The sequence below is a fragment of the Lissotriton helveticus genome, chromosome 7 (genome assembly GCF_964261635.1).
Source record: "Lissotriton helveticus chromosome 7, aLisHel1.1, whole genome shotgun sequence".
Lineage (NCBI taxonomy): Eukaryota > Metazoa > Chordata > Amphibia > Caudata > Salamandridae > Lissotriton > Lissotriton helveticus.
Genome location: NC_136068.1, coordinates 1,801,891,361 through 1,801,912,837, shown reverse-complemented (window position 1 = coordinate 1,801,912,837; position 21,477 = coordinate 1,801,891,361). Strand labels below are relative to the sequence as shown.

General features: G+C 49.1%; 1 long non-coding RNA gene across 1 annotated transcript in view; it reads left to right on the top strand.

Moving 5' to 3' along the window:
• LOC144770781 (uncharacterized) overlaps positions 1–21,477 on the top strand; it is a 57,099-nt gene that overhangs the window by 1,322 nt on the left and 34,300 nt on the right. Inside the window, exon 2 of the long non-coding RNA XR_013599029.1 lies at positions 17,782–17,841. This is a non-coding gene — a long non-coding RNA (uncharacterized LOC144770781). The remainder of the gene's footprint in view (positions 1–17,781; positions 17,842–21,477) is intronic.

The following is a 21,477-nucleotide window of genomic DNA, read 5'->3' as shown; positions in this document are numbered from 1 at the left end:
CCACCGGACTCCCGTGCAGCTGAAGTGCTCCTGATTCTAAAGGTGCAATCCCGGTATTTCTAGCTGCTCAGACGACGAAGATATGTTGTGCGCCATTCTTGGCCTAACTCAGAGTTGAAGCCGGGGCCTCGAGTTATAACCCGGCCGGGTTGGAGTTGAACACCATCGGCCGAGGGACGTGGGTGGTTCCGGTCTCCCGAAGTGGCATCTTTCCTTTCCGTTTTGGATGGTGACCTGGTGGCAGCTTTCTCTTGCAACTACGGCGGATTTCCATATCGACTGCTTTGACCGGGGAACCGCTGCCCGGAAGCCCCGTTGAGCTCCCGGGGTTGATGGGCTTGGTTCCTCGTTGGCGGCGACGGTACTGCGATCGTGCTTTGGTAGCGCCCACAGTTGTCATCTACATTATTTCTGCCTGGTGCCCCGGAGAAGTCGACCTCCAGGGTTCCGATACCCGCCCGGTCGCTCACTGAGGGGCGTTGGAGCGGGCCGAAACTACACCGTCGCTGCGCAATGTAATGGCCGCCATTGGGGAGCTCCGCAAACGAGTCACTGCCACCTTCCAAAGGATGGTCTTAACGGTTGATCACATCTGCCGAAGACCGGACTCCGACCCTTTGTTGGTCGTGAGCCGAGATGCCTTACCCGCGGAGCAAGCTCCGATTGCTACCGAGGACCCTGTGCGGACGTCGGACTTGGAAATTTGTTGCGACCCTAAGATGGCGGCGAGCGAGCCCGAAAGTACTGGCTGTGTGTTCTGCCCTCTGTCGATACCGCCCGAGATGGATGTGACTATTTCTGTAGTTCAGTGTGTCTTCTCCACGGACTATCGGATTCATACCGCACCTCTGTCAGAGAATGCTCAAAAACGCTTTGCTGATTTATCGTTGGTGGGCAGTGGACCTGGTTTGACTTTTGAACTTTGTCAGCGTTTATCCTGGTATCACTCCTTCTGTGGCGACTTTGAGCCGTTTCTGTCTTTGGATGTTCTTGTTGTGATGGCGGTTCGAATGGTCAGGGCTCGCATGAAGAATCGTAGCGGCCTGGTCGTACTTGATGGGGACTGCGTAATGGATCGTCAGGGCCAGGGCTGACTTTGCAATGTTTTCTTTTGGCTTTGCCGGGTTGTGTCTGTGGGAGCGAGGGCCAGATGGGATTCTGATTGTCTGGGTATTGTGTAACTGCTATGTTCGAAACGGGATGTGCTGCCTCTGTGGTGCCGGGGGCCGGGCGGGACGGTCCTTTCCCTGTTTGTGGCTCCCCTATTGAATTTTTATTGATCTGCTATAACTTGCTTAACGCTGCGGTAGGGGATGTCTGCTTCTGGTGGGGGGATGGGAATCTGGGAGCCCGTATCGTTTTGTACCATATCTCCTCCTCCAGCTTTTCCCTTCCTTGGGGTGTAGGTTAGTGGGCGACAGGCACGCTGCTAGTGGGGTTAGGTCGTAGCCATCGGCAGGGGTGTAGGGTGGGGGGTTGTGTTTTTTTTTTTCCTTTATTTTTTTCTATGACCTTTCTATTCCCTTTTCCTTTCTTCACAAGAAATGTGGCATACTCTCCTGATCTTTTGTACATTACATCTGGGTGTCGCATGTCCACTTCGTATATCCTGTATTCCTGGTGGGCGGGTGCTGTTGCGATGTACTTGTGGTCCTTTGCATCTTAATGTTTTGCTTCAGCTTTAAGCTGGTATTGATCTTTTTTTCGATGCCTATGATTGTGGTGTATTTCTTCAACATATTTGCCTGTCCCCAGTTGGAATGTATTTCACCAAATGACACCTGATATGTATATTTTCTTTCTTGTGTTATAATCAATAAAAATATACATAAAAAAGTTCCAACCTGTCCAGAAGGGGATAACGTATGTTCCAAAAATCAGCATTGGTAGTGGACAAAGTGTGTTCCTGGACTGGAAGAGTTCAGGACCAAGATTTGTGACGGACAAGAGCTCCAGTATGTTATGTTATGTTATGTTAATGACTCTTTTATCGCGCATGAATCACCCAGGGGCATCTCAGCACTCACCAGAAAGGGGGTATATCCTGTGGTTAGGAAGGTTCAGAACAACCAAGTGTTTAATTGTTTCCTAAAGGTCAGGTAAGTTGGGGATTTTCCCAGCGTCACTGGGAGGGAGTTCCAGTATTTTGGTGCTACAAATGAGAGTGCTCTACCGCCTGTGCGGGTTAGCCGTATCCGGGATTGTTCAGGAGGGCAAGAGCATTTGATCTTAGGTTGCACTCGCTTGCGTGCTTGAAAAGTTTGTCCCTAAGATATGCTGGACCTTCACCTCTAAAGTTTTGAAGGACAGGCAACAGATCTTGAACATGGCGCGTTTTTGGATTGGCAGCCAGTGCAGTTGTCTCAGCAAGGGGAGGGAAGGGCTTCCAGGGGGGCAATTCAGGACCATTCTGGCCGCGGTGTTTTGTATTACTTGCAGCTTTGATAGGGTGGTGATTCCTACCTCTGCCAGTAGGGCGTTACCATAATCCAGCCTGCTTCCTATCATTGCCTGTACTATAGTTCTGCGGTGCTCCAGAGGTAGATAGGGAATAATTCTGCGTAGTAGGCGTAGATTGTAATAGCATGATCCTGCAATGTTTTTCACATTTTCCTTCATATCTAGTTTGGCATCCAGTTGGATTCCCAGGCTTTTTACTGAGGTAGAAGGTGTTGGTGCTGAGCCCAGTTGGGGGGCCACCAGTCTGGAGTCCAAAGGACTGCGGACTTCCCTAACAACATTAGCTCTCTTTTCCCCGGGTTGAGTTGTAGGCATTGCTCCCTCATCCAATTTGCGATCGCCGCATACCACCCATAAAACGTTGTTTCTCTTCAGTGATGTTTTTACCGATTGGGAATAGTAGCTGCGTATCGTCGGCGTAAGAGATGATCTCAAATCCGAAGGATTGAATCAACTTGGCCAGGGGAGCTAAATAAATATTAAATAGGGTGGGGCTGAGACATGAGCCCTGTGGTACCCCCTTATCCTGTAGGAACTTCTTTTTGGAAACAAAAGGGCCAAGCATGATGGTTTGCCATCTATTCCTTTAGGAAGTTTCTCAGCCACTGTAGGGCAGTGCCACCGATACCACACTCACTTATTCTCTCCGCTAGCCTCCGATGCGATATTGTATCAAAGGCCGCGGAGAGATCTAAAAGAATCAAGATGGAAGAGCCCCCGGCATCGAGGGTACGTCTTAGTGAGTCGGTGACCGCCAGCGTAGCTGTTTCAGTGCTGAAACCCCGTCGAAACCCTGATTGGGACGGGTCAAGTATGTTATTTGCTTCCAGGTATTGGCTAAGTTGAGTATTTATATTTGCTTCCAGTAGTTTCCCTAATAAGGGTAGCAGGGATATCGGCCTATAGTTACTTAATTCCAATGGGTCTGCAGATGGCTTCTTCAAGATCGGCCGCACGACGGCGTCTTTCCAAGGCCTCGGGATGAGACCAGTCTTAATTGAGGCATTAAACATACGTTGGATCATTGGGGCACAAAATGGGGAGACAAGGGCCATCGTACTAGGTGGACATAGATCCTGAGGGGACCCGGATTTGGCAGCTGATAATAGTTTGCTAGTCTCTGCCAGTGAGACATGATTGAATTGACTGAGCATAGCACTATTCATTGTGGGGGCGGGGGGTTCCGACTCATTGTTTAATTGGATATTTTTTATATCCACAACTGGGAAGTTTGCGTAGATTTTAGCGATTTTTTCATGAAAAAAGTATGCAATAGTGTCACATAATTCCTGGGATTCTGATGGCAATTGCTTGCATACAGGGGGGAAGCAAAGTCTCTAACAATATCAAACAGGGCTTTAGTAGAATTTTTTAGGGCTCATAGCTGGCGAAGCTCTATAGTGGCTTATCCAGAGTTTAACCACTGGCGATTCCATGCAGTGCATGTGCGCTTTTTAGGTCATTGCGCAAGCGCAAGCCCTAAAAAGCGCGTGCACAATGCCACCAGCCGCCTGCCTGCCTGCCTCGCATTACCACATCAAAGGCAGCCCAGCCTCCCTCCCACAAGCTTCTCAGCGTGCGCTCTGCATTTCTCCTCCCAGCGCATTTCTCATCCCCTAATGATTCACGGCCGGCCGGCCTTTCAGTTTCACGGCCGCCAGGCCGTGTCTCATTTTATGCTCTCTGATGCTGACACATCAGTTGCATCATCGCTTCTCATTTTAAAAAAAATTACCATGTTGTACAGCATCTAGCTCCTGTATGACGTGGTACATGTAACATGGTCTTCTGGCAATGGTGGCAGCATTGCTTGTTTCTTTAGCCTGTTGCTTTGCCATCTCACACAAACACACACACAACCTTTCCCTGTTTGCTTCCTGGCATCCCTGCTTCCGCCTGCTACTTAAAAAACAGCCTCTGTCTGTCACCCCCAAGTCTTCGCTGCACTTATTCACAACTGGCGGCGGAACTAGCCTTCCATCTCGGAGTCAGTTTTGTTAAGATACACTTTTTTAATCTCTTCCCTTTGACCGCTCACTTTACTAAACGTTTAATACTGGAGGTGTCTGCATTTCACTTCCGTGCTCCAAATGCATCAGCGCACATTTACTTAAAAAACATGCAGCCCCTCGCATCCGGAGTCTCTCTTCTGGGGCCCCTTCCTTCCAGCCCTCACAACATCCCCACACCACGCATACCTTATCTCCTTCATCGGGCCATACATTTTCACAGGCTGCCCGTTTGCTTTGCTCTCACGTCCTCTCTCCCTCTGTCCGTGTGTTACAAATGCATGTTATTTAAAATGCAGAGTACGTTTTCATTTTTAATTTACCCGAGAGGATTCCTACAGCCCTTTTTATTTAAACCGACCCTCTCCATTTACCTTTTAAACTTTTTTTGCAATTTTTTCTCTCATTCTAGAGTCCCCTCCTCCTACTACTAAAGATACCCCTTTATTTTCATTTTTTTCTCTGCGTAATCTCTATTTTCATTCATGCTTGTTTTAATGGCCTACACCCAGTGACTGCAACACTTTTAATGTTGGGCCAGGCTACATATTTTCCCAAGTTTACTGACAACGTGGCCTCTGTTTACAGTAGATGCTTGGCCACAGTTACTTCCAACACTTTGCACTGGAACTTCTTGGGTTGCCTTGTCCTACAGCTAAATTCGAACTGTTCTGAACTAGAGTCTCATAATTTTCACAATTTTGAACGTTCAAAGAGGTACTAACTTAATTTCGACATCATTATTGAAGTGCAGTTTATCTTGTCTTCCTCAGTACTTCGTACATCTCTCTAGAGATGTGGCCTAATGACCAGAGCTGCCATCTAAGTCACGTAAATACAAAACATGTTGCATTACAAATGCTATAGGTGTCTGTGAGACTTGGCCCTTTCCCCAGAAATTTTTCGCTTTTTATCCCCTGTTAATTTAGAATGCCCCTATTGAAACAACAGGGTGTAGGCCTTGTGTGGTGGAGAAGGGCCTGTGTAGTGTAAAACTAGTGTTAAAGTACAGGTACTTCCTACCCCTAACATGGCTGCCACAGACCACTGCTGCAGCAGCGTGGTTTAGTGGGCGCATTCTAGTAGCCAGAGGCTGGCTGGAACCCTCAGGCAATGTATCCATCTTAGCCTGCCAGCCTGTCCACAGGTAGAATGATGGAACCTACTAGAACCACCTGGAACCTTCTGGGAGAGGTGAGGTGACACCAACTGACACCAACTGACACCAACTGACACTACCAACTGTCAACTGGCAGTATATAAGGAAAGGGAGGGAGACTTTCCTGAGGAGAGAAGGGTGACAGAAGGGAGACCTGGGGGAGGAACCTACGCAGGAGTTTAGGCAGAGGGGCCTAGTCAGGGACTATGATACTGGAAGTGACAGGGCTTGGAGTGCTGCCTTACAAGTATTGAGGACTCCTGTAAATCCCCCCTGACCTAGCCCAGCGGAAGGGAACCCCCCAGGGACCACTTGGAGGGATTGGCTGAGAAGAACTTGGAACACCAGCCACCAATTTATTCCCCCCTTCAAGGAACAAGAAACCAAGCAACTAAACTAAGGGCGCAAGAAATATCCCGCCAAGAAGAAAACCAAATCACCACAGGACTTTTGAGGAACCCAACAGGTATTGGCGCTGTGTCGCTCCCTGTGCCCCCTTGACGCCACCTGGGGTTCCTGCGCTAACCTGCCACTGCTGTGTGGCTTGTCCTGTGAGCTGCCTCTATTTTTAAGCAACTACTGATGAAGCGCCAACCTAGAAACTGCCTAAGCGCTACTTTGCCCTCCAAGCGCTTGACTGGTGAAGAATTGCTGTGTCCTGTGGGAGCGCTGTGAAATGCCTGCAGGGCTGTGGAAGTTGCCCCCCTGTAAAGCGCTGTGAAGTGCCCCAAGTGCTAGGACTGCCTGCTGAAGCGCTATACTGCCCGGGAACTGCTGGTCTGACCAAGCGCTGATAATTGCTCCCCTCAAAAGCGCTGTGAACTGAGACTTGTACCCGGTAAAGCGCTGCGAAGTAACCTGCCAAGCGCTGTTAATTGCTCCACTGCTGACCCCTGAAAAGCGCTCTTATGTAGCTGTGCCGGTGAAGCGATCGGAAGTAGTGGAAGAGCGCCACTGACCGCAACCTCGCCAAGCGCCTACCTGTAGCGCCTAGTGAAACGCCGTGCTTTGCCCCAGGCGACCCCCAGTGCCAAAAGAGGGCCGCCTCAACAACCGGAGGCGTGAGGGAGAAAAGGCGCTGTGTCTCGGCGTGACTTGGGGCCGCTGTCACCGCCGCGGCCCGGCCGGAGAGTGAGGGATCCCAGCGGAACCAGCGCCGTCTTCGTGACCCCCCTCGGCGGCCCCCGTGTCCCAGGAGAGGGCCGCCGTATTGTACGCCTGAGGAGGCCTCCGCGCATTCCAGTAAGGCCGCGTTAGGCCCTGAGGCAGTAATCCCCGTATCACGTGACGGGGACACATCAAGCCCCGGCCCCGCCGCGCACTGATTGGTTCCCGAGCCGGTGAGGCTTTGGAAGGCCCGGGAACCGCTTGTCATCGACGGGGAGGGCTCCGAGAGAGTGTCAGAGCCCCCCCCTCACTGCCAGCACTCGTCGCGGAGGGAGGGCCGACGTGCACCAGAGCCCCCTCCGATTGCCCCGCATCACGGATCCGGCCCCTGTGCAACGCACTGGGCCGAATGAAGCTCACGGGTGGGTTGGAACCCCTCCCTTGCCTCCAGAACCTACGCAAGGGCCCAGGAAGGGCCGAAGAAGGCAGGTAAACCCCCGGGGAGGAGGGCGGAAGGTCGCATGAGACCTCGAGTTTGCCCCTCCCTGGGGAAAACTGGTGACTGGGTCCTGTTGGCCCTAATTAATTACAGAAGCACTTACTTGCTGGAAAGACTGGGCCCACGAAGGTCACTGTGGGTCCCCTGCAGTAGGAACCTTGTACTCCTGCAGTGAGTTAATTATTAAATTGGGCTGCATTGTTGATGGATGTTTTTCCCTTGCCTTATGGGAATGTTCCCTGATTAATAGGAGCAATTTACTGCTCATTTATGCACCAGCCTATGTGTAGTTTGCCTAATGCCAGGTTGGAAGTGATGTAATGCCTATTTGAAGCCTGATGCAGGGCTTATAGGGTGCTAAGGAAATACTTGGGACCTATTGAAATACTGGGTACTGGCTAATTAAATGTCACTCCTGCCTAGGGCAATGCCTTTAGAAATGTCCTAACTTCTGCCTAGAGAACTGTTATTACTAGCTAAATGCCTTAGTGAATGCCCAATGTAAGGTTCATTCAAATACGCTTTGCGTAATGCTCTAGGTAAAGGAATGGTTATTCCTCCCAAGTGAAACTGGTAATTAACTGTCTGGTTAGTTTATGACTAATGAAATGTTCTGCCTTTACTCTAATGACATGTATATTACTGCCTAAGGCACTGTTATCTGAATGCTGTTGCTACCTCAGGAAATGTTTATACTACATAATTACCTGGTTCCTGGGTCATATGTCATGCATACTCCTGCCTAATGCAATGGTTCCCAAAGACCTCTAGGTATATAAGGAGATGGTTACTCCTATTAAAAGAAAGGTTTATTCTTACCTGATGACATGGGTAATGCTGGTTAAATGAAATGTTTTCTTCCACGTAGTGCTAAATTTACTAGAAGCCTACAGTGATTTATTTACATGTTGCTGTTCTGAAATGCTCAGCTTTGTGGGGGAGTAAAAAGTAGAAATCTACTGTTATTTATTGAAATGCTTTCTGTTATAACTTCTTAATATATTTGATGCAGGTGCTGACCAGGAGCATGGCATAGGTCAGGCCTGTGTTATACTAAAAATGTATTTATTCAATATTTAATATTTATGGAATATTTAATATTTATGAGTTATTCATCCAGTATTTAATGCTAAGTGTTCTCACACATGTATTTTAGTGGAAAGCTAATAAGCTAATTTTATGATGAATTCCTAATACCCTGATCCTGCTCTATCTTAATAAAGTTGACTTGAGTTTTTACACAAGCTCACTGGAGTGGTGTCACTAATTGCGTGCTCATGTTTCTGATTCAGTGGTTGCGTGTGCTGCATGGTCGCTTAACACATGTGCTTTCGGATGCCTACCCGCTCGTGCCATGCTACCCTAGGGGACTGGTGACCCCAGTTCCAACATATTGGTGTCGAGCGGTGGGATCCAGGACCTGTGACCATGCAGCACCCTCCATTGGGACAGGGTGCACAGCAATTGGGCTGCACAATTATTGTGTGTGCAAGCCTTAGGAATTGACCCCTCCACTGTCTAGCCTGTGAGTGTATCAGGGCCTGTTGGACCTCATTCTGTCGCCACATCCTAGAACCTTTTCCTGAATTATCTGAGTCCTCACCTGGCACTGGAGTGTTGTGTCAGGGGATGGGGGTGCCTGTTGGGTGGAGGGAAGAAGGAACTCCGTACCACTTTGGGGGCACGGGTAGGAGCCCACCCAGAGGGGAGAGGGGATGGGGACAGGAGGGGCAGGTCACACCCAGGGAGGCGGCCACACCAGAGAATCCTGAGAGGGGGTGTGCGTCGTCAGAGAGGTTAGAGCATGAGAGGGATAATGTGAGCCTTGCAAAGGAAGGGAAGCTGGTGCACAGGCTTCAGCTAACAGAGACAGAGCTGAAGACCTTGAGATCATGTGTGCCAGGTACTTCCATGGTGGCAGCGTACCCGAGGTTCGGGGTTTGCACCAGTCACGGGGTGTAGAACCTGGACTGGGGTTTCAGGTTCAGGGGTTGCCTGACCTGGCGGGAGGAATCTCTGTATTCAGAGTTCCCCCAGTTGTGACTTCCAGGGGTACCTATCCGGGGAGGAGGGTGCGGAACCCTGGAAGGGGGTGCAGAGGGAGGAAGGACTCTCCTCTGGCACTGGTCCAGCCACGGGGTTAAAGATCCTGGGTTGGGTGGCCAGGTTCAGGGGTTGCCTGGCCTGACGGGAGGAATCTCTGTATTCAGAGTTCCCCCGGTTGTGACTCTCAGGGGTACTACTCCAGGTGGGAGGGTGCGGAACCCTGGGAGGGGGTGCAGGGAGAGGTAGGTCTCGCCCCTGTCACCAATTCAACTTAAGGGTTTAGACCCTAGGTTGAGGAGGAGAGTGGAAAAAGGTACCACGGGCCTGGGGCGACTGCCCCCCACTCTGAGAGAGAGTAAGGGCCAGAGACATCTGGATTGGAGGTCTGTCCTGGCCGCATCCCACTAGGAACACCAGTGGGGTGGTTGGATTAGCGAGGATGTCATGGTGGTATTGGGCCTGCGTCCACCTTTTTCCGCCCCAAGCAGGGAAGCCCGTCAAGGGAATGATCAGTCTACCCTGGCTTTAGGCTGGGGGGGAGATGTGTGAGACTTGGCCCTTTCCCCAGAAAATTTTCGCTTTTTATCCCCTGTTAATTTAGAATGCCCCTATTGAAACAACAGGGTGTAGGCCTTGTGTGGTGGAGAAGGGCCTGTGTAGTGTAAAACTAGTGTTAAAGTACAGGTACTTCCTACCCCTAACATGGCTGCCACAGACCACTGCTGCAGCAGCGTGGTTTAGTGGGCGCATTCTAGTAGCCAGAGGCTGGCTGGAACCCTCAGGCAATGTATCCATCTTAGCCTGCCAGCCTGTCCACAGGTAGAATGATGGAACCTACTAGAACCACCTGGAACCTTCTGGGAGAGGTGAGGTGACACCAACTGACACCAACTGACACCAACTGACACTACCAACTGTCAACTGGCAGTATATAAGGAAAGGGAGGGAGACTTTCCTGAGGAGAGAAGGGTGACAGAAGGGAGACCTGGGGGAGGAACCTACGCAGGAGTTTAGGCAGAGGGGCCTAGTCAGGGACTATGATACTGGAAGTGACAGGGCTTGGAGTGCTGCCTTACAAGTATTGAGGACTCCTGTAAATCCCCCCTGACCTAGCCCAGCGGAAGGGAACCCCCCAGGGACCACTTGGAGGGATTGGCTGAGAAGAACTTGGAACACCAGCCACCAATGTATTCCCCCCTTCAAGGAACAAGAAACCAAGCAACTAAACTAAGGGCGCAAGAAACATCCCGCCAAGAAGAAAACCAAATCACCACAGGACTTTTGAGGAACCCAACAGGTATTGGCGCTGTGTCGCTCCCTGTGCCCCCTTGACGCCACCTGGGGTTCCTGCGCTAACCTGCCACTGCTGTGTGGCTTGTCCTGTGAGCTGCCTCTATTTTTAAGCAACTACTGATGAAGCGCCAACCTAGAAACTGCCTAAGCGCTACATTGCCCTCCAAGCGCTTGACTGGTGAAGAATTGCTGTGTCCTGTGGGAGCGCTGTGAAATGCCTGCAGGGCTGTGGAAGTTGCCCCCCTGTAAAGCGCTGTGAAGTGCCCCAAGTGCTAGGACTGCCTGCTGAAGCGCTATACTGCCCGGGAACTGCTGGTCTGACCAAGCGCTGATAATTGCTCCCCTCAAAAGCGCTGTGAACTGAGACTTGTACCCGGTAAAGCGCTGCGAAGTAACCTGCCAAGCGCTGTTAATTGCTCCACTGCTGACCCCTGAAAAGCGCTCTTATGTAGCTGTGCCGGTGAAGCGATTGGAAGTAGTGGAAGAGCGCCACTGACCGCAACCTCGCCAAGCGCCTACCTGTAGCGCCTAGTGAAACGCCGTGCTTTGCCCCAGGCGACCCCCAGTGCCAAAAGAGGGCCGCCTCAGCAACCGGAGGCGTGAGGGAGAAAAGGCGCTGTGTCTCGGCGTGACTTGGGGCCGCTGTCACCGCCGCGGCCCGGCCGGAGAGTGAGGGATCCCAGCGGAACCAGCGCCGTCTTCGTGACCCCCCTCGGCGGCCCCCGTGTCCCAGGAGAGGGCCGCCGCATTGTACGCCTGAGGAGGCCTCCGCCCATTCCAGTAAGGCCGCGTTAGGCCCTGAGGCAGGAATCCCCGTATCAATCAATCAATCAATCAATCAGTGACACTTATAAAGCGCGCTACATACCCGTAGGGTCTCAAGGCGCTGGGGGGGGGGGTGCCGCTACTGCTCGAACAGCTAGGTCTTCAGCTTCTTCCTGAAGGAGAGGTGGTCTTGGATCAGGCGCAGGTCGGTCGGGAGGGAGTTCCAGGTCTTGGCGGCCAGGTAGGAGAAGGACCTTCCTCCTGTAGTCGCTCTTCGGATGCGGGGGACGGCGGCGAGGGCGTGGTTGGCTGATCGGAGGTGGCGTTTGGGAGCGTAGAAGTTGACTCGGCTGTTGAGGTAGCTCGGGCCTTGGTCGTGTAGGGCTTTGTGTGCGTGGGTGAGGAGGCGGAAGGTGATTCTTTTGTTGACGGGGAGCCAGTGAAGGTCTCTCAGATGTCCGGAGATGTGGCTGGTTCGTGGGATGTCGAGGATGAGTCTGGCCGAGGCGTTCTGGCTCCGCTGGAGTCTCTTCTGGAGCTTGGCGGTGGTACCGGCGTATAGGGCGTTGCCGTAGTCCAGACGGCTGGTGACGAGGGCTTGGGTGACGGTCTTCCTGGTCTCGGTGGGGATCCACCAGAAGATCTTTCGTAGCATGCGCAGGATGTTGAAGCACGACGAGGAGACGGCGTTGACTTGTCTGGTCATGGAGAGGGAGGAGTCCAGGATGAAGCCCAGGTTGCGTGCGTGGTCTGTCGGTTTGGGTGCGGTGCCCAGGGCGGGTGGCCACCAGGAGTCGTCCCAGGCGGAGGGTGAAGAGCCCAGGATGAGGACCTCCGTCTTGTCTGAGTTCAGTTTCAGGCGGCTGGTCGTCATCCACTCGGCTACCTCTTTCATCCCTTCGTGCAGGTTGGCTCTGGCGGCTGCGGGGTCGTTGGTCAGGGAGAGGATCAGCTGGGTGTCGTCGGCGTAGGAGATTATTCTGAGGTTGTGTTTGCGTACGATGGCCGCGAGGGGGCTCATGTAGACGTTGAAGAGGGTGGGGCTCAGAGATGATCCTTGGGGGACGCCGCAGATGACTTCGGAGGCCTCTGACTTGTACGGTGGCAGGCGGACTCTCTGTGTTCTTCCGTCGAGGAAGGAGATGATCCATTCCAGTGCCTTCTCCTGAATTCCGACGTCGCTGAGGCGCTGCACTAGGGTGCGGTGGCAGACAGTGTCGAATGCCGCGGAGAGGTCTAGGAGGATGAGGGCCACTGTTTCTCCATTGTCCATCAGGGCTCGGATGTCATCGGTGGCGGCGATGAGGGCGGTCTCGGAGCTGTGGTTGGCTCGGAAGCCGGACTGTGAGGGGTCGAGGGATCCGTTCGTCTCGAGGAAGGCGGCCATCTGCTTGTTGACGGTCTTCTCGATGACTTTGGCTGGAAACGGGAGAAGCGAGATGGGGCGGTAGTTCTTGAGGTCGGTGGGGTCCGCTGTTGGTTTCTTGAGTAGGGCGCTGAGTTCGGCGTGTTTCCAGCTCTCAGGGAAGATGGTGGTGTCGAAGGATGTGTTGATGATGTCTCGTAGGTGGGGTGCGATGACAGCGTCGGCCTTGTTGAAGACGTGGTGAGGGCAGGGGTCGGTCGGTGATCCGGAGTGGATGGAGTTCATCGTGCGGATGGTGTCTTCGGTGCTGATCGGGGTCCAGGCGTGGAGGGTGGTGGTGGGGGGTGGTTGTTCGGTCATGGTGTGCGTTGGTTGGTTGTTGAAGCTGCTGTGTATGTCCGTGATCTTGTTGTGGAAGTATGAAGCGAGGGAGTTGCAGAGGTCTTGCGATGGGGTGATGTCGTTGTTTCCTGCGCTGGGGTTGGAAAGCTCTTTCACGATGTTGAAGAGTTCCTTGCAGTTGTGTGCGTTGTTGTCCAGCCGGTCCTTGAATGCTGTTTTCTTGGCGGCGCGGATCAGCTGGTGGTGTTTCCGGGTGGCAAGTTTGTAGGAGGTCCTGTTGTCCGGTGTCGGTTCCCTTTTCCAGACTTTCTCGAGGGCTCGGCAGTTCTTCTTGGAGCTCTTGAGTTCGTCGGTGAACCATGGGGTCTTCTTGCTGCCGTGTCTGCTAGGCGGGGTCCTCAGTGGGGCGAGTTAGTCCGCGCAGTTGCTGATCCACTTTGTGAGGTTGTCGGCGGCCTGGCTGGGGTTCGCTGAGCTGGCAGGAGGGTGCTGGCTCAGGGAGGTGGCGAGCTGGTCTGCTGTGATCTTGTTCCAGCTTCTGCGGGCGGCCTGTTGCTGGTGTTGGTGGGTCGTCGTTCTCTTGAAGGTGAAGTGGACGCAGCTGTGGTCCGTCCATTGAAGCTCTGTGGCGTGGCTGAAGTCGATGTCTGTGCTGGATGAGAAGACGGCGTCGAGTGTGTGTCCGGCGCGGTGGGTGGAGGTGGACACCAGTTGCTTGAGTCCCAGGTTGGCGAGGTTGTCGAGCAGGGTGCTGGTGTTGCGGTCGTTGTTGTTCTCCAGATGGAAGTTGAGGTCTCCCAGGAGGATGTAGTCAGCGGAGGGGAGGGCATGCGGGCTGACGAAGACACATCAAGCCCCGGCCCCGCCGCGCACTGATTGGTTCCCGAGCCGGTGAGGCTTTGGAAGGCCCGGGAACCGCTTGTCATCGACGGGGAGGGCTCCGAGAGAGTGTCAGAGCCCCCCCCTCACTGCCAGCACTCGTCGCGGAGGGAGGGCCGACGTGCACCAGAGCCCCCTCCGATTGCCCCGCATCACGGATCCGGCCCCTGTGCAACGCACTGGGCCGAATGAAGCTCACGGGTGGGTTGGAACCCCTCCCTTGCCTCCAGAACCTACGCAAGGGCCCAGGAAGGGCCGAAGAAGGCAGGTAAACCCCCGGGGAGGAGGGCGGAAGGTCGCATGAGACCTCGAGTTTGCCCCTCCCTGGGGAAAACTGGTGACTGGGTCCTGTTGGCCCTAATTAATTACAGAAGCACTTAATTGCTGGAAAGACTGGGCCCACGAAGGTCACTGTGGGTCCCCTGCAGTAGGAACCTTGTACTCCTGCAGTGAGTTAATTATTAAATTGGGCTGCATTGTTGATGGATGTTTTTCCCTTGCCTTATGGGAATGTTCCCTGATTAATAGGAGCAATTTACTGCTCATTTATGCACCAGCCTATGTGTAGTTTGCCTAATGCCAGGTTGGAAGTGATGTAATGCCTATTTGAAGCCTGATGCAGGGCTTATAGGGTGCTAAGGAAATACTTGGGACCTATTGAAATACTGGGTACTGGCTAATTAAATGTCACTCCTGCCTAGGGCAATGCCTTTAGAAATGTCCTAACTTCTGCCTAGAGAACTGTTATTACTAGCTAAATGCCTTAGTGAATGCCCAATGTAAGGTTCATTCAAATACGCTTTGCGTAATGCTCTAGGTAAAGGAATGGTTATTCCTCCCAAGTGAAACTGGTAATTAACTGTCTGGTTAGTTTATGACTAATGAAATGTTCTGCCTTTACTCTAATGACATGTATATTACTGCCTAAGGCACTGTTATCTGAATGCTGTTGCTACCTCAGGAAATGTTTATACTACATAATTACCTGGTTCCTGGGTCATATGTCATGCATACTCCTGCCTAATGCAATGGTTCCCAAAGACCTCTAGGTATATAAGGAGATGGTTACTCCTATTAAAAGAAAGGTTTATTCTTACCTGATGACATGGGTAATGCTGGTTAAATGAAATGTTTTCTTCCACGTAGTGCTAAATTTACTAGAAGCCTACAGTGATTTATTTACATGTTGCTGTTCTGAAATGCTCAGCTTTGTGGGGGAGTAAAAAGTAGAAATCTACTGTTATTTATTGAAATGCTTTCTGTTATAACTTCTTAATATATTTGATGCAGGTGCTGACCAGGAGCAAGGCATAGGTCAGGCCTGTGTTATACTAAAAATGTATTTATTCAATATTTAATATTTATGGAATATTTAATATTTATGAGTTATTCATCCAGTATTTAATGCTAAGTGTTCTCACACATGTATTTTAGTGGAAAGCTAATAAGCTAATTTTATGATGAATTCCTAATACCCTGATCCTGCTCTATCTTAATAAAGTTGACTTGAGTTTTTACACAAGCTCACTGGAGTGGTGTCACTAATTGCGTGCTCATGTTTCTGATTCAGTGGTTGCGTGTGCTGCATGGTCGCTTAACACATGTGCTTTCGGATGCCTACCCGCTCGTGCCATGCTACCCTAGGGGACTGGTGACCCCAGTTCCAACAGTGTCACATTCGCGAAAGTTATAACTATTGGCATTGTAAATGACGAAGCTATCAATTTAGCTATTTTAAAAACCAACACATAAATAAAATATTTGTCATTTACAAGACCAATAGATCCAACTTTTCTAATGCGAGACCAGTTGCATTTCCAATGCTTGTTTACTTTTCTATTTGGGTTTGAATATAGCAGCACCGAGCGTTCTCAATTTGGTGATGATAGTGGGATAGCGCTGTTTTATATGTTTCCCTGTCTTCCGTGAGCTTTCTCTTCCTCCATTTCCTCTCCAGTGCTTTACAAGTGTTTTTCAAGGCTTTTAATTCACTCGAGTACCAGGGGGTTGATGGGCCTCTTTGTACTAAAGTTGCCTTTTTTGGGGGGATCACTGCGTCCAGTGTTTTCGTTAATGCTCCATTAAAACTTGCCAGCATAGCAGAGGGATCAAGATCCGTCATTTTAATTTTCATGGCTTGTTCGATATAAGGTTTGGCAAAGCTGTCCATTGTTAGTTTTTGCCATGATCTTTTGTATTTGCCCTTATTGTATGTGGGATTTACCCTATAGTTTGGCCCTGATTGGAGATGGAGAGAAAATTGGATGAGATAGTGATCTGACTAGACAGTCCACAACAAAGTTGTGACAAGGTGGTTCTTTGAACGGGGATAAATATTCCGCGATTTGAACCGGGCTGTAAAACCCACAGTACTGAGACAATTTGCCCACAAAAGAAATACAAATTTAAAGGTAACTCAGAGGCCTGAATCACAACTAGAGGCCCACAACCCGAGAAAAAAAAAGCAGAACCAAGACACCGGGTCCAGAACTTCATCTTGGACTGTAAGAGAACTGGCTCCAAACTTTTTCTACGGGAACATTCTTTCAGAACTTTTTGAGCCTTGGAGGCACTTGTTGAACTGTTCTATCTTCAACAATGAGCGAGAAGCCGCAGCGGACAAACATTGATCGGAGAAAGTAAATTGTCTAATTCCGTTTTTGATGGCCACAATGACGGATTGTAGAGAGTAGACTGGCTCTTCATGTTTTGTCAATCGAAGGGGAGAAGGTGGTCATCATGATCATTCTCATCTTGATCCTGATTCTCTTTCTTCGTGTTCTGGAAGTCCATGAGGTCGCTGATCTTCTACATGTTATATGTTTTCTTCTTCGTGTTTTCCATGCTTTAACTTTTACAATGTGTTTGAGTCTTTTATTTTGTTTTATCTGTAAAGGGAGAAGATATGTTGTATATTTATACTTCATTCAACATGGCTACTCAGTGTCAGTAGTCCTTTCTTAGTGTTCCTATCTTCCCAACCTCCCATAGTACCTAAGAGTGTTCTATCCAGTATGTGAAGATTCCAGCCCTGGCAGTTGATGGTCTGGTCAGCTGTGAGGTTAACTGCTCTGCTGTGTAACTTAATAAATATATCTTAATAACCTGAAGACGTGTCCTGCTGCCTACCTTATTTACTTACAACATGAGACTTTGTCTAAGGTACTAGGTCGGCAGATGGAGGTGAGTATAGATTTGGTTATTTTTGGGATAAGAAATGACAAGGGAAAAAATCCAAAATTGAGTAAAGGTCAAGAGAGCATTCTTTTTATTCTGATTTTATTGGCAAGGAGAGATATATGCATAAAGTGGGTAAAAAATGTACCACCAACACATAACGAGTGGCTAGACTCAATACAAAGAACATATAAACTTGACACAAGCAGACAAAGGGATAGGAGATATGCATATTGGGCTATCTGGGAAAAATGTAATTTAACGAACACTGTATGGTTTAATGATTAAGCAATGCAGTAATGCCTCAAGTGGAAACTTGAATGAGTAGTCAGAATAACTAGCTCAACTCTGGAGAAATCAAGAAAATCCCAGAAGGTCAGATTGAAAGGGAAAGTGGACCCCTGACACCTCCAATTCCAAAATGTTGCTGTATGATGTACATCTCCTCACGTCATGCTAAAATTAAAAGGAAAGAATGCGGAATATATGCACAAATAACTTTGCATTTCTTATCCTGCGGAAATTTTCTTCAAGCTAAAAATGTCTTTTCAAGAAATAGAAAAGTGTTTCCAAACATTGTCCTTTAAATTCTATAGCTGTGCGCTACTTTGTTATTTTCTTGCGATGGGCGCCTTTACATTAAAAGAATGTCATTTAGCTTTCCTTTTCTCTCTTTCAGGAATCGTTGATCCGATGTGAAGATCAGGATTGAAGATAAAGGAGGCTTTGTTGTAATCAGGTAAGCACTGAACAAAGAACAGCTGCTGCCGCGTAGAAAACCAGAAAGCTAAGCACCTTCTAGAACTTGGGTGTGGCATTATATACTCATGCAACACCCAAGACCTCCGCTGAGTCATGTGCGTTCCTACGCGCTACGTTGTGCCATTGGAATCGGAAGAACTAGTGAATGCGGGTGAAAGTGAGTATTTAAAAAACTCTCCTCTTCACCATTGGAAAGTTCTTTGAAAACAGTTACAAAAAACATTATTGTTTTTGCAGCATGAAAGAGACTTTTACAAATACCAATGTAAATTTAAGATATTAGACATGATAAGGTTTCATATGCCTGACAACAAGCATTGGTAACTTCAACAGTTATTGAAATACATTTAAGTAACCAGATTATCCTATACTATTGAGTATGAAAAGAGTCACACATAAGTTTGAATCATACACATTTATACATAATACACTTTGGAGTGCTGGATGCACGGGACAGGGGTGGGTTTTAATTGGGTAATGTACTGTTCATAAGAAATAGGGAACCATGTTTTGTACAGACTCTACGTTTGTCCTGATAGAGGTTTGCCCTTGATTGAATAGAATTGTGACAGACGGTGGCGAAGTCAGAAGAGGCTTGATCACTGTTGGGGATGGAAAAGCCAGGTTTTAAACTGACTCCTGAACTGAGATCTGGACGATAACAGCATAATATTAAGTGGGAGTTCATTCCAGGGATTAGATTCCAAGAAAGAGAGACAACTGCCTCCCCATCTGGTCTTTCTGACTCTAGGGACATTAACTAGGGCTTTATTGGCAAATCTTAGCATCCTACAGGGGTCATGCCATTGGAATAGTTTGTGGTAGTCATTGCACCATCCCCTCCTCCCCTGCCCCATAAAGGGCTTTATGAACCAGGCACAGTGTCTTAAACTGAGTTCTCTGCTTGACTGGGAGCCAGTGCAAGGTTCTGATTGCGCCCGAGATATGACTATATTTTGGGATGTCTAGCAGAGTATGTGCAGCCGCATTCTCTAGGAATTCAAGCTTCATCAGCTGGTGTTTTTCAACGCCTAAGTACAAGATGTTGCAGTAGTCTAGGCGGGAGAGAATAAGAGCCACTGCAACCGTTTTCCTTAGTTCCGCGGGTAGAAAAGGTAGGATTTTACAAAGCATTTTTAAAAGAAAGTAACAGGCTCATGTCAGTTGATTGATCTGCCCTGAGAAATTGAGCTGAACATCACATACAAAGCCAAGGTTTTTCACTTAGGTAGCAGGGACAGGACAGGCCCCAGCCACTGCTGGCCACCATGCTTGGGTCCAGATAGGGGGGCCATTTCCAAATTCCATGACCTCAGTCTTGTCTGTGTTTAATTTTAAGTAGTTCTTATGCATCCATTTCATAATGTGGCAAAGAGAGCTATGGAATCTGTCAGCCACCGAGTCTGCTGTTGATGAAATGGAGATAATGATTTGAGTATCATCAACATACGATACTAGCAAGAAACCATGGTCCCTAATTAGTTTGGCCCATGGTAGTCACACAAAAGTTGAACAGCTTTGGAGAGAGTGCTGATCCTTGTGGCACTTCCCCAGGGAGATACGATTTCCATGATTCTAGGGTGTCCCAGCATACCCTCTGTTCTCTAGCAGAGAGGAAGGAGGTGAGAAGGGTGAGCGCGGTGTCTCCGACACCTACTGCCTCCAGCCGTCGCGCAAGTACAGCGTGATTAACCGTATCAAACGCGGCTGATAGGTCAAGTAGGATGAGGATGGCCCTGCCACCCGTGTCAATTTTTGGAGGGCATCATCAATGATGTAGTAGTGAGATAATGAGCAGAACATGGCGAGGAGTGAGTTATGGGTTGCATACCATACCAGTGAGTGTCTGAGCTTTTTTATTTGTTTATTTTCTAAACATACCCCAGGTTTTTGCAGTTGAGCTAAGAGGCTATTTTGATGATGTACTGCTTCTACAGCTGTTGCGCCCAACACATTTTGAGCCAGCCAGCCTTTGGCAGCCAACTACTCAGATGCACATGCCAGGGCACGGTTAGTCACTGGCATGCAGAGAGCCCTGCACCCAACCACCTGCTCTCCCAACACCTGCAGCATTCAGCCTTAGCTTGCACAAGTACCAATGCATGCACTAGCTGATGCCCCTGGCATTAGCTTGCCGGCTTCTAGGCTTGAAGCCGGAACTTGACTGTTGCCAAACCCGGTTCACATCCACTCACCTGAATTCTTTGAAGACCCACTTTCTATTCATATCTGACTTAGTTAACTTTTTTTTAAGATTCTTGTGTTCCTAAAAAATGTGTGATTTTTTGCAGACATTAGGAGAGAGCACAGGTTTTCCAAGAACTCTTTTGATTAGAGAAATTACTTTATAGCTCCTATGTCACCCGCCCTTACTCGTCCTATATTGAAAATATGTCATGCATCATATGTGAATTCTGTATCATGGATCTGGGCACCTTACAAACGCATTGCTCTAAGTCTATTTATTTGTTTATATTTTAAATGATGCATTACAACACATACCTTTCATGTACGTTTTGTTATTAATCTGTTCACACACGTGAAATCAGCAAATTTGCAAACCCAGATTTGTTTCAAAAAACATTTTCCACCCTCATTGACTCCCTTTATATTCACATGCGGGAGCATTTTCTTCAATGTTGTTATTTGAATTCAAGCAAGACCCCCGAGGTCCGCCAACAACACGGGACCAGCATGGGCAGCACCTTTGTCCCTAGTGTGGCAGGGCTTTATGTACACCACCTTGGGAAGCATAAAATATTGAATAACACCAACCCACACGCCCATCATATGCAACTGTGGAAGAGATACATCGATGATGTGTTACTAATGTGGGAAGGCGACGAGTCTGAAGCAAACAAATTCATCACCTGGCTGAACCAACCGGATCCGTTTTTAAAATGAACACATTCCATTAGGAAGACGCAGCTGGTATTTCTGGACCTGAACATCTATGCAGTTGATGGCTTACTCAAGACCACTACACACTTCAAGCCCACTGCAGAAAACTGTCTGATAATATATGACAGTTTCCAGCCAAGACAACTAAAGGAGAACCTTCCATTTGGACAATTCCTCTGACTTAGGAGAAACTGCACAGAGAAAGAATATTACAAAATCCAATCAAAAGAACTGTCCGAGAAACTGATTGCTAGGAAATATCATTCACATCTGGTGTCCAAAGCCAGGAAGAGAGCTGTAAATCACCACAGGGAGGCGCTTCTGGAAACATACCAAAAAGAGGAGACTGAGAAAGACAAGAGACCTATATGTATCACCACCTTTAACATAGCGTCTGATCGCGTCAGAAAGATAATAAATAAACACTGGCGCACCCTGAACAGTGGCAACCTGAACATACCGAGACCTTCTCCCACAGGAAGGGGAAGAACCTTCGAGATATTCTGGTACATACCCGCCCTAAACCATCAACTGGCAATGAGTGGGCCCAAAAAGTACTAAGCACGCTACCAGGGGGCCACAATCCTGGCAGCAACTGCAGCATGTGTCACCTGACCTCCATTACAAAGAAAGCAATCTTCAATATCAGCATGACTTGGGAATTGTGTAAATTCACAATTTGCAACACCACAGGGGTAGTTCACATGATCAC